The sequence below is a fragment of the Typopeltis vanoorti genome, chromosome 3 (assembly GCF_054136105.1).
Source record: "Typopeltis vanoorti isolate ZY-2024b chromosome 3, IOZ_Tvanoo_1.0, whole genome shotgun sequence".
Classification (NCBI taxonomy): Eukaryota; Metazoa; Arthropoda; class Arachnida; order Uropygi; family Thelyphonidae; genus Typopeltis; species Typopeltis vanoorti.
The window spans coordinates 68,310,001-68,319,320 of NC_143551.1; positions in this window are offsets into that span (position 1 = coordinate 68,310,001).

Here is a 9,320-nt window from a genome sequence, read left to right on the forward strand (position 1 = left end):
TGAGTATTTGAGTGATCATTTTGCATGGTGTACTACCTAGGTGATGATATTGCAACGCTGGATATGACATTGACTGATTAGATAACAGTGGTTGAACAAATGGAGGTGCTCAGAATATTGCAAAACCTCAGGTGACCACACCCATGAAATTAGATGGCATACGACCTTGTGTATTACGGGAATGTGGAAAGGAATTATCAGCTCCTCTTACCAAACTTTAATTTAACCTCAGTGCTGGGAGATGTCAATGAAGTGGAAAGAGGACAAAATAGTTGCACTACATAAAGGAAGCTCGAAGACAGAAGTAGCAAATTATAGGCCAATCAGTATCTTAGCTGTGGTGGCTAAGGTATTGGAGAAATTGGTAAAAGACAGAATTGGACTGGATGGATAGGAATATACCTTATAAGGGACAACATGTTTTTGTGAAGGGTAGTTCTTGCCTTAGTAATTTGCTTACTTTTTTTATTATAAAGTGAAAATGGAGTTGGATAAGGGAAATGGATACTTAACAATACTGCTGGAATTTTTCAATGACATCTGACAAGATTCCATATAGAACTCAATTGCATAAATTAGAGCAATAGGATGGATATGAATCTGGTGATTTGGATTAGACGGTGGTTGATGTATAGATATCAAAGAGTGATTTATAGAGGCAGTGTGTCCAGAAAACGGAAGGTAACTAATCTACCAGAGGGCGCAGTACTTGGTCCTCTACTGTTTGATCTGTAATCAAATATAGGAAATGATTTGATTGGAAATATTAATTGTTTGTTGATGATGCAAAATTTGGAAGTGCAATAATAAATAAGGGTGTTGTATAGTATTTCTGCAGGATGACTTAAATAGACTGGAGGTATGGCTTAATATGGCCAGGTGTAAGGTAACGAATAAATCACAAGCTGTGTAGTATATTAATGGAAATGTACTCCAGGAAACTGATGATGCCAGGGACTTAATGTAAGGTAACGAATAAATCACAGGCTGTGTAGTATTTTAATGGAAATGTACTCCAGGAAACTGATGATGCCAGGGACTTGGGGGTGATTGTGGACAGGCAGTTGAAGTTTAGAGGACATACTGCAAAGGTAGCCAAAGCTGAAGAAAACACTAACAAGTGCAGAGAGAAATTATTCTTCCCTTTAATAAGGCCACATCTGACTACTGCGAGCAGATTTGGTCAACTGGATTCCGCTCGGCGTAAAGAAGTGGTGGAGAGGATCCAGTGGTGAATGTCAAAGATTGTTGCAGGTCTATGGACTACTTTTTATGAGAACAGATGTAAGGTCTGTAGGCTTCGAAAACTAGCTGATAGGCGAAAAATAGGAGACATGAGTGAAGCATATAAGTTGTTAAAGGGAATTTTTTTAGGGGAATTGTGTAAGAATGTTGGGAGTAGTTTATTTATTTATATATTTAATTTTTTGCTTGAAGGATAATGAATGAATGGAATCGGTTGCAAGCGGTAGTTGTGAATGCTTGGTTAGTGAATGAGTTGAAGGGTGAATAATGGCTAGTGTGTGAATAGTAGATCTCCCGCGATGAGTCTTCTGACTTAATGGTGACATCTGTACAACAATAATAAATTATATAACAAACTCTTACATTATGAGCTATCCATTTCCTGCTGTAGCAAATTTTGAGCTCAATTAGGATCATGGTGCACCTATTTTAAGGTAATTGGGGTTTGGAGATATATGCTGTTAAAGGATAATAATAATTAAATAATATATTTATCGCATATTCTTTTACCAAAAAAAATAATAATAATAAAATTAATTATACATGTTTTCAAGCTTTTTGTTATTTATTTTATTTTATTTTTTCCTGGCTGGTTTATTTTCAGATTGTGAGCTACATTTCAGATAATCAATCTTTGTTTTTGTAACATCCTTTCATAACTCCAAGCTTGATTATGGTTTGCATAATATCGTCATTGTGTCTTTGTTTTTTTATCCTGATCCTTCTTTTTCTTTCTCACTTAGTTTTCACTTACATTACCTCCAACTTTCAAACGTTCCTTCTTAATACATTACCTACCCTGTATAAATTCATCCGTACACTACCCTTTTACCCTACATAACGTTTCTTTCTTTCTTTTCTTTTTTTCATGTGAACCCCACCTAATGGTTGTAAGCCTATCTTATATTAGTATCGTGGGTGGCTAAAGATTAGATTATGATACAGTACATATATCTATTGCATCATCACCAGACATCCATTGTTATCGAAGCGTATCAGCTGGAGTCACTCTTTCAGGACCGACCAGCAGTTGGGCAATGTAATCTGCCATGCAATTTTAATCACGTATTTTTACACATGTCTTGAGATGCTAAAACCTTTTTTTACGAGATGTAATTTAGAGAGAGTTGTTTAGACTTATTGCCAAGATAGGTTGAACGGCATGAGATGGAATGCCTAAAAATGCTCATCTAATCCTTGACGAGATTGACTGACGGTTACGAGTAAATGCGCTTCGTAAAGTGATAATGACAATTTTCAAACACATTAAAATTTTGGAGTGGTTTAAAAGGTTAACTCCGGAACATTCTACGCAGGTGAAAAAATCTTCATTAGTCTATGTTACAATCCAGGGGGGGGTATATTGAAGACTTTATAAAGTAATATTATAAGAGCCGTCACTTTTTAATTTGGTGAAGAGAAAAGGATGGTTTTTTGATTTTAAAGAACCAAATTTCGCCATCATTTAAGTAAGAGATAAATCTGAAAGTGCTAATAAAATGCACAGCTACTTTCTTTGTGGGGAGATTATCCCTATGTGAGATAAATTCTGTTATATCGGTGTCATTTTACGAGAAATAATTGAAAACTATTTTGTACTGCATAATCAAGTACGTGCTGTCAATATTTATATATATACTGACAGTACATACACGTACTGTTAACAATACACGTATATTAGCAATATATGCGTGCTGCTAATTTCGAAACACTGAAGAATGGCTACCATTGGCAAGTATATTAAATTTAAGCGAAACCATATGCCTTTTCTAACTGCAAGCCAAGGTTAATGCGATAAGAATGATGTAAGACATGCGTCATTCTCATCATTGGCATACCCTGCAGTGTTCACGGAAATGGGGATTCCCAGATCCGTGAAACCTGCAGATGGCTGACATTTTACTGCAGACAACAGTGTATTTAATGAAATTAATCAACATCACTATCATCAAATTACTGATATGTAACTTCAAGGGTTATATAGGATACTATGACAGTATTACATGAAAATATAATGTTTATTGCTAACGTTATAACTAGAATATTGTTAAATCTTATATTTCGGTCTTCAGTACTTCTTATTATATCAATACAACAAGATCTTTTTGGTCTTCCGTTGGGAATTGTTTCCTGCGATCACTGCATAAAACACCTCTTTTGCAAAAACGCTTTCCTCTCTTATTCTAGTTACCCTTGAGATTAGGTCTTCACACCCACATACATTCCTGAATAATAACAAAGTCAAGTTCCTTCCAAATATTTTAATTTTTATTATGAATCAGTCAATGATGCTATCTGTTCACTCTCCTAATTTTTTTTTTTTTATCAGAATTCTTATATCTAAGATCTTTGAACAACTGTTTTTATTTCTAACCCAGCTCTCAGATCTTTAAGAAATTGGTTTAAACACCGTCTTGTATGCATCTAATTTAGTGTTTTGAATAATTTCTCTCTTACTCATATAAATACCTATGGATTTCTTCGGTTGACTTCCTATTATACCAGCTTTGCTAATTCCGTTGTCTAGTATCAAAATTAATTTGTCATGTTCACTAAAAATTATGCCTGACTAGCTGAAATGTTTTACTTGTTGTGTGGGTTTCCCATTCAGGTTGTTCTTCGCTGTTCGTGTCTGTTTTTGCTGTTTTTAGCTTTTTATTGCTGACTTTCTTACCAAATTTTTAACAGTATTTATTCAATTTAGTCAAGAATCCTGCAGATTTGGACTGGATTTACTTAATATTATACCATTATCCGGATATAGAAAGAGCTAAGATTCGTCTCCAAAATTTGTTATGAGGTCTAATGCCACTCTCTTTCATAATGTAATCAATATAGATATTGATAAGAGTGGAGAGAAAATCGCAACCTTGCCTTACACCTGATTTTATCAAACCATCCTCCTATATTCTGCACAGTTCTAACTGTTGACTTACAACTTTGATATAAGTACCATTTATTTATATCATATACTATTCATGTTTTCAACAGCTTTTCTTGTAATATCTTGTCATGTGTCTTTTCCATATCTTAAATCTGTATATCTTAAATATAGCTCTTTGTTATAATTCCATGATTTCCTCAACTATTTTTCTTAAAGTAGAAATCTCGTTAATCCTTATTTGAAATGAATCTAGTTGTTCTTCTCCAAGTTTCTCTTCCACAGTTTTTCTTCGTCTTCATTCAAGTACGCTTGCATAAATTCTTACCTTGAACAATCACTATGGAAATTCCTCTGTAATTCTCACATTGCTCTACGTATTTCCCCTCTTTCTGGATTGATACTATAAGACCTCTATTGCAATCATCTGGAAATCGACATTCTGCTTATGCCTTCTGAATTATGCAGTGCAAAACAAAAGTTTCCTTGCTGTTCATTAGACAATTTCAAAATATACCACTTGAATTGTAAAAGTTTCATTGCTGCACAACTGGCAATATTTTGACAATATCGGACATCGTATACTCATTTACATTTTCTTTATCAAGAAAGGACATGGAAAAATTCCTTTCATTGGTCACTAGATGGAACCTATGATGTCTTCTGTTCTAGTATCCTGACGTTATTGGCAATCTACATAGACACATCTGATATTGTAAATAAAACTAAATCTGGTAACACCTTTTATTTCCTAAAGGGAATTAGGCAAGGCCTTTTAGCCCAAACTAAGTTCTGAAGATTGCGAGGTCAATCTATACACTGAACAAATCACAGATCTCTGGCGTAAGGTTACCAATGATTTTATTTGGCATCCGGGGAAGAGAGTTGGACTGCCGCCATGCTGTGGTCCAAAGCCTAACACTTTATAGTACTGTCTGAAATAGTGTGCCTTCTATGGTCGATTTTCTTGAATTAGAGATTGAAAACGAGATTGAGATCGGCTAACTCAGGAATCTAAGAAGAGCTTAGAAATAAGCTCCTCTGTTGTCGGCGACTAGAATAGAATTTATAACAGTCTTTCTTTGGGTAGCGTAGTACTATGACTGCAAACGTCATGCTGCTCAGTCTTCACATCTGATATTTATTTATTGATACACATGAAAGTTTGCGAAACGTATGGCATATGCGTGCCATGTCTAGGCATCAGTATAAGAAGAAAGTGGGAATCTGTTGATTTGTTTCTTGAACAGCTGACGCTTGTAGTCTTTAAGAAAAACTGAGTGAGGGAGGCTGTTCAAAGAACAGCCGATGGAATGAAGAGAATTAACAATTTGGTTGAACTAGTTTAGTACTCGACAGTATATCAGTGTTGAGCAATAGCTGCTGGTGGGTGTCCTTACTGGAAGAAAGTCGGAAAATTATGGTAACCAGGAAATACCCACACAAGCGACTAAGCAAGGAGCATTTATGATAGAGTAACTGGGTTGAATCTGTGAGATAGAAGTCATCCAATAATTAGTTGCTTTCTTCTGGATAGCATAAAGAATTCTTAGGGAAATTTTAGCTATACCAAGATAAATGAATGAGTATTCCAAGGTTCGATGGATTTAGAATTTATTCAGAGTAAGCAGTTGCACAGGTGAATACAGCTCAAATATTGTCTTGAGCTAAAAGTATCTTGTCTCGAGTGGTGCAATAGTGCCATGTGAATGTGAAAGAGCAGGGAAAGATAGATAGGCAAATATTATCTCCAGTGGCCTTGATGAGATACAAGAATGATCGACTGATATCTAGATAGGAAATGAAATTTCTGCATTTGGCTCTTTTCAACGTCAGATTTGGATTTGAATTTTTTATTATTTTTTTATTTTTCAAATTTGATCGATTGATATCTAGATAGGAAATGAAATTTCTGCATTTGGCTCTTTTCAACTTCAGATTTGGATTTGAATTTTTTATTATTTTTTTTATTTTTCAAATTTTGAAGTAAAATTGCAAGTTCTTGCTTCAGTGAGTGTAGGTGAAGTTTTGTTATCTTGCCACTAGCGACATGCTGAATTCCTTTCTTCAACTGCTTTTGGCAAACCTGTTGCAGAGCCAAAGCCTGGGTAATAATGGGTAGAATTATTCCTGGAAGAATTATTTCTATAAGTTGATCTGGGTAAATTTTTAGATCAGGAAAATGGAAAAAATAATCAGACCATGAAAGAAGAAATAAAGCTATGGAGGCCTGGTTTTGCTTTACTATTGTAAAGCAAAAACAGATATGACTGGAAGAAGGAGGTTCAATAGTAAAGAAAAGATGGATGAAGTTATGATCTAATTTACCAAGTGGGGATCTGAAACTTTGGTGTATTTGGATTGGAGAGCTAGTTAAGAATAATCAGCTAGTTGATGAGTATTATGCTTTTCTAGTGGCAGATGAACTTCTGTGTCAAGTCGTTGCTAACAGCAAAAAACTCAATCTCCAGCAGCTCGATCAGTGGAAACCAGGAAAGGGAAACTAATTTGAGAGTTAGATGTTGAATCCTGTAGTCCTCGACAATTACTGTAGTAGGAAGCAATCATCGTACTGTAGATGACTTACTGGAACAAATTTAGAGCAATGGAAGCAATGGTTATTTTAGATAGAAAGGCGCACCTTCATAACAAATAAGAATGCTTAAATCAGAAATAGCAGAACAGGGAAACAAATAATATAGGGCATTATGCTTAAAAGTAGAGAAACCCCATATCTTTCCAATTCATTCTGCTGAAATTAATTAATGTATGCATGTATTACTTGCACTCTAAGTATAAGAGATACAAACACTGGAACATTGATTGATACACCTCAGCTAGCTTATGGTAAATAAATAAACTCTTAGTATGTTTTATTTAAAAAAAAAAAGAAAGAAAGAAAGAAAGCAGAACTCCTTTATCCCTAACGTTTTCTTTGTGGAATGTTAGCAGTTAGTCTTCAACCATAGTTGTCGACAGCGGTGGAGTTCAAGGCTACCGACGATTTCACGACGTTCAGGAAAAAGTACAGCAGACAATTACTGCCATTTTGTGTTCCGACTAGCTGGTATATTGTTATATGGAATGAATAATAGCAAAATTCTATATTCAGTTTTTCTCAAATTCATGCTTGAAAACCTAAGTTTTTTGGGGAAGAAAAAAAATCCTATATTTCTGTGATGGAAGTCCACTAATTAATACAGAGTCCATGGGAGATTAGTGGCTTCTTCATTAGAAACAAAAAAATGTAATTTTTTTGTTTTGTAGATTGAAAAACGTGAACTATTAATAGGAAAAATTTCTTCACCTCCATATGGTCTCGTTGGCTTAATGGTTAGCATACCGCTTTCCAGCCAAAAAGGCTGCGGGTTCGAATCTCGCCATGGGCACAGATATTTGTGGATATCTGTGAAAATACTGGTGGTGGTGGTGTAGATGATGCGGTTCGCTGTAGTTGGTGGATTTGAGTGGTGGAGATGGAGAATTGTAGAGTATGTGCCATTCCTCGATGAGTCTTTAGACTCCATGGAGGTGTCATGTAAATAATAATAATATGGAAGATCGCATGGTGCTCAATTGAGAATATCAATGAAAATAAAAAAGAATTAATTCTGACTAAAAGACAAAATTTAAATTAAAAAAGATAAAAATTAAAAACTTAATGACAATGCTATTGACTATCTTCCAGGAAATGCATTAAGAACTGCAGAAACACCTTAGGGTATTATGAAATATTTCAACAGAAACTCTGGAGTGACTATTTCCAAGGAAAATGTTTGCGAATGAAGTTTACTGCTGAACTTCTTTGGCAAACACCTATTTCAATACTTAGAAATGAGGGACAGATTTTTCAAAATTTACAATTCTGTTGCATGACAAAACTTTATTTGTTTTACCATGCAACAGAAGATTGCATGGCAAAACAAATAAAACCTTTTAAAAAATTCTAGATAATTACAAAAGCTAGATTCGAAATTGATCCATGCAAATCCGAATCCAACATAAGCTACACACGCTTTTTAAGGTGGTCATGCAGTGCCTTACTTTTAAGCAATACAGAAAAAATGGCAAAAGATTAAGCTGTAAATCTGAAAATAGGGTTGAAGAGTTGTGTAAGTCAAAGAAAGTCGGAAAAATGGAGAGGAGAAACCGTAAGCGAAGAAATTACCTTCAGTTTGGAATGTAAAGTTTTGTAGATTATCTTTAAGAGGGGGGAGACATTCTTATGAGTGCTAAGGTGGTATTCTTTTCATAATTCGTATTATATTGGTGGGGTTAGGCTAGAAGAAACTAATACGACTAAGGACCTTGGAGTGTTAATAGATAGGAAGTTGAAGTTCAGGGGCCATGTGACAAAGACTGCAAATAAAACTTAAAAGATAATTGCAATGCGGAAACGAGCGTTCATATGTAAAGATAAGGAATTCATTTTGCCTCTTTACAAGGCCTTGATAAGACCTCACTTTGGACTATTGTGTGCAGGTCTGGTTTCCATTGTGATTCTGAGATATTGGAGAGAGAGAGAGAGAGTACAAAGGAAAGTGTTAAAAACGATATCAGGATTGTGGCATACTGAGTATGAAGACAGATTAAGAATTTGTACACTGCAGACATTAGCAAACAGGAGAAAGAGGAGAAAGATATGATTGAGACTTACAAACTTCTGAAAGGATCATACAGGATTTGAGTTGATGGAATTTTTCAATTTATGGAGGGTGAAGAAAAGACGAGAGGGCATCTTTGGAAGCTGAGAATGAGGGCTGCTAATGGGATGAGGACTAGATTTTTCTCTCATAGAGTGGTGCGTGACTGGAATGGATTGCCATTGGATGTTGTGAGTATAAGCAGTGTGAATGAATTCAAGAATAAGCATGAAAGCTGGTGTGTGTAGTATGTTGTCTCCCTCGATAAGTCTCTGACTCCCTGCAGGTCTCTCTTAATAATAATAATAATAATAATAATAATAATAATAATAATAATAATAATAATAATAATAATAATAATAATAATAATGCTATTGACCATTAAAGAAGCTGTAACAGAATATAGAGATTTTATGAAATAGGTTGGCCAAGAAGTCAGTGAATCCGCTCTCCAGCCAAAAGGCTGCGGATTCGAATCCAGCCATCGGCATGGATGTTTGTGATTGTCTGAAAAAATACTAATGGTGATAATGGGCGTAGATGGCGTTGTT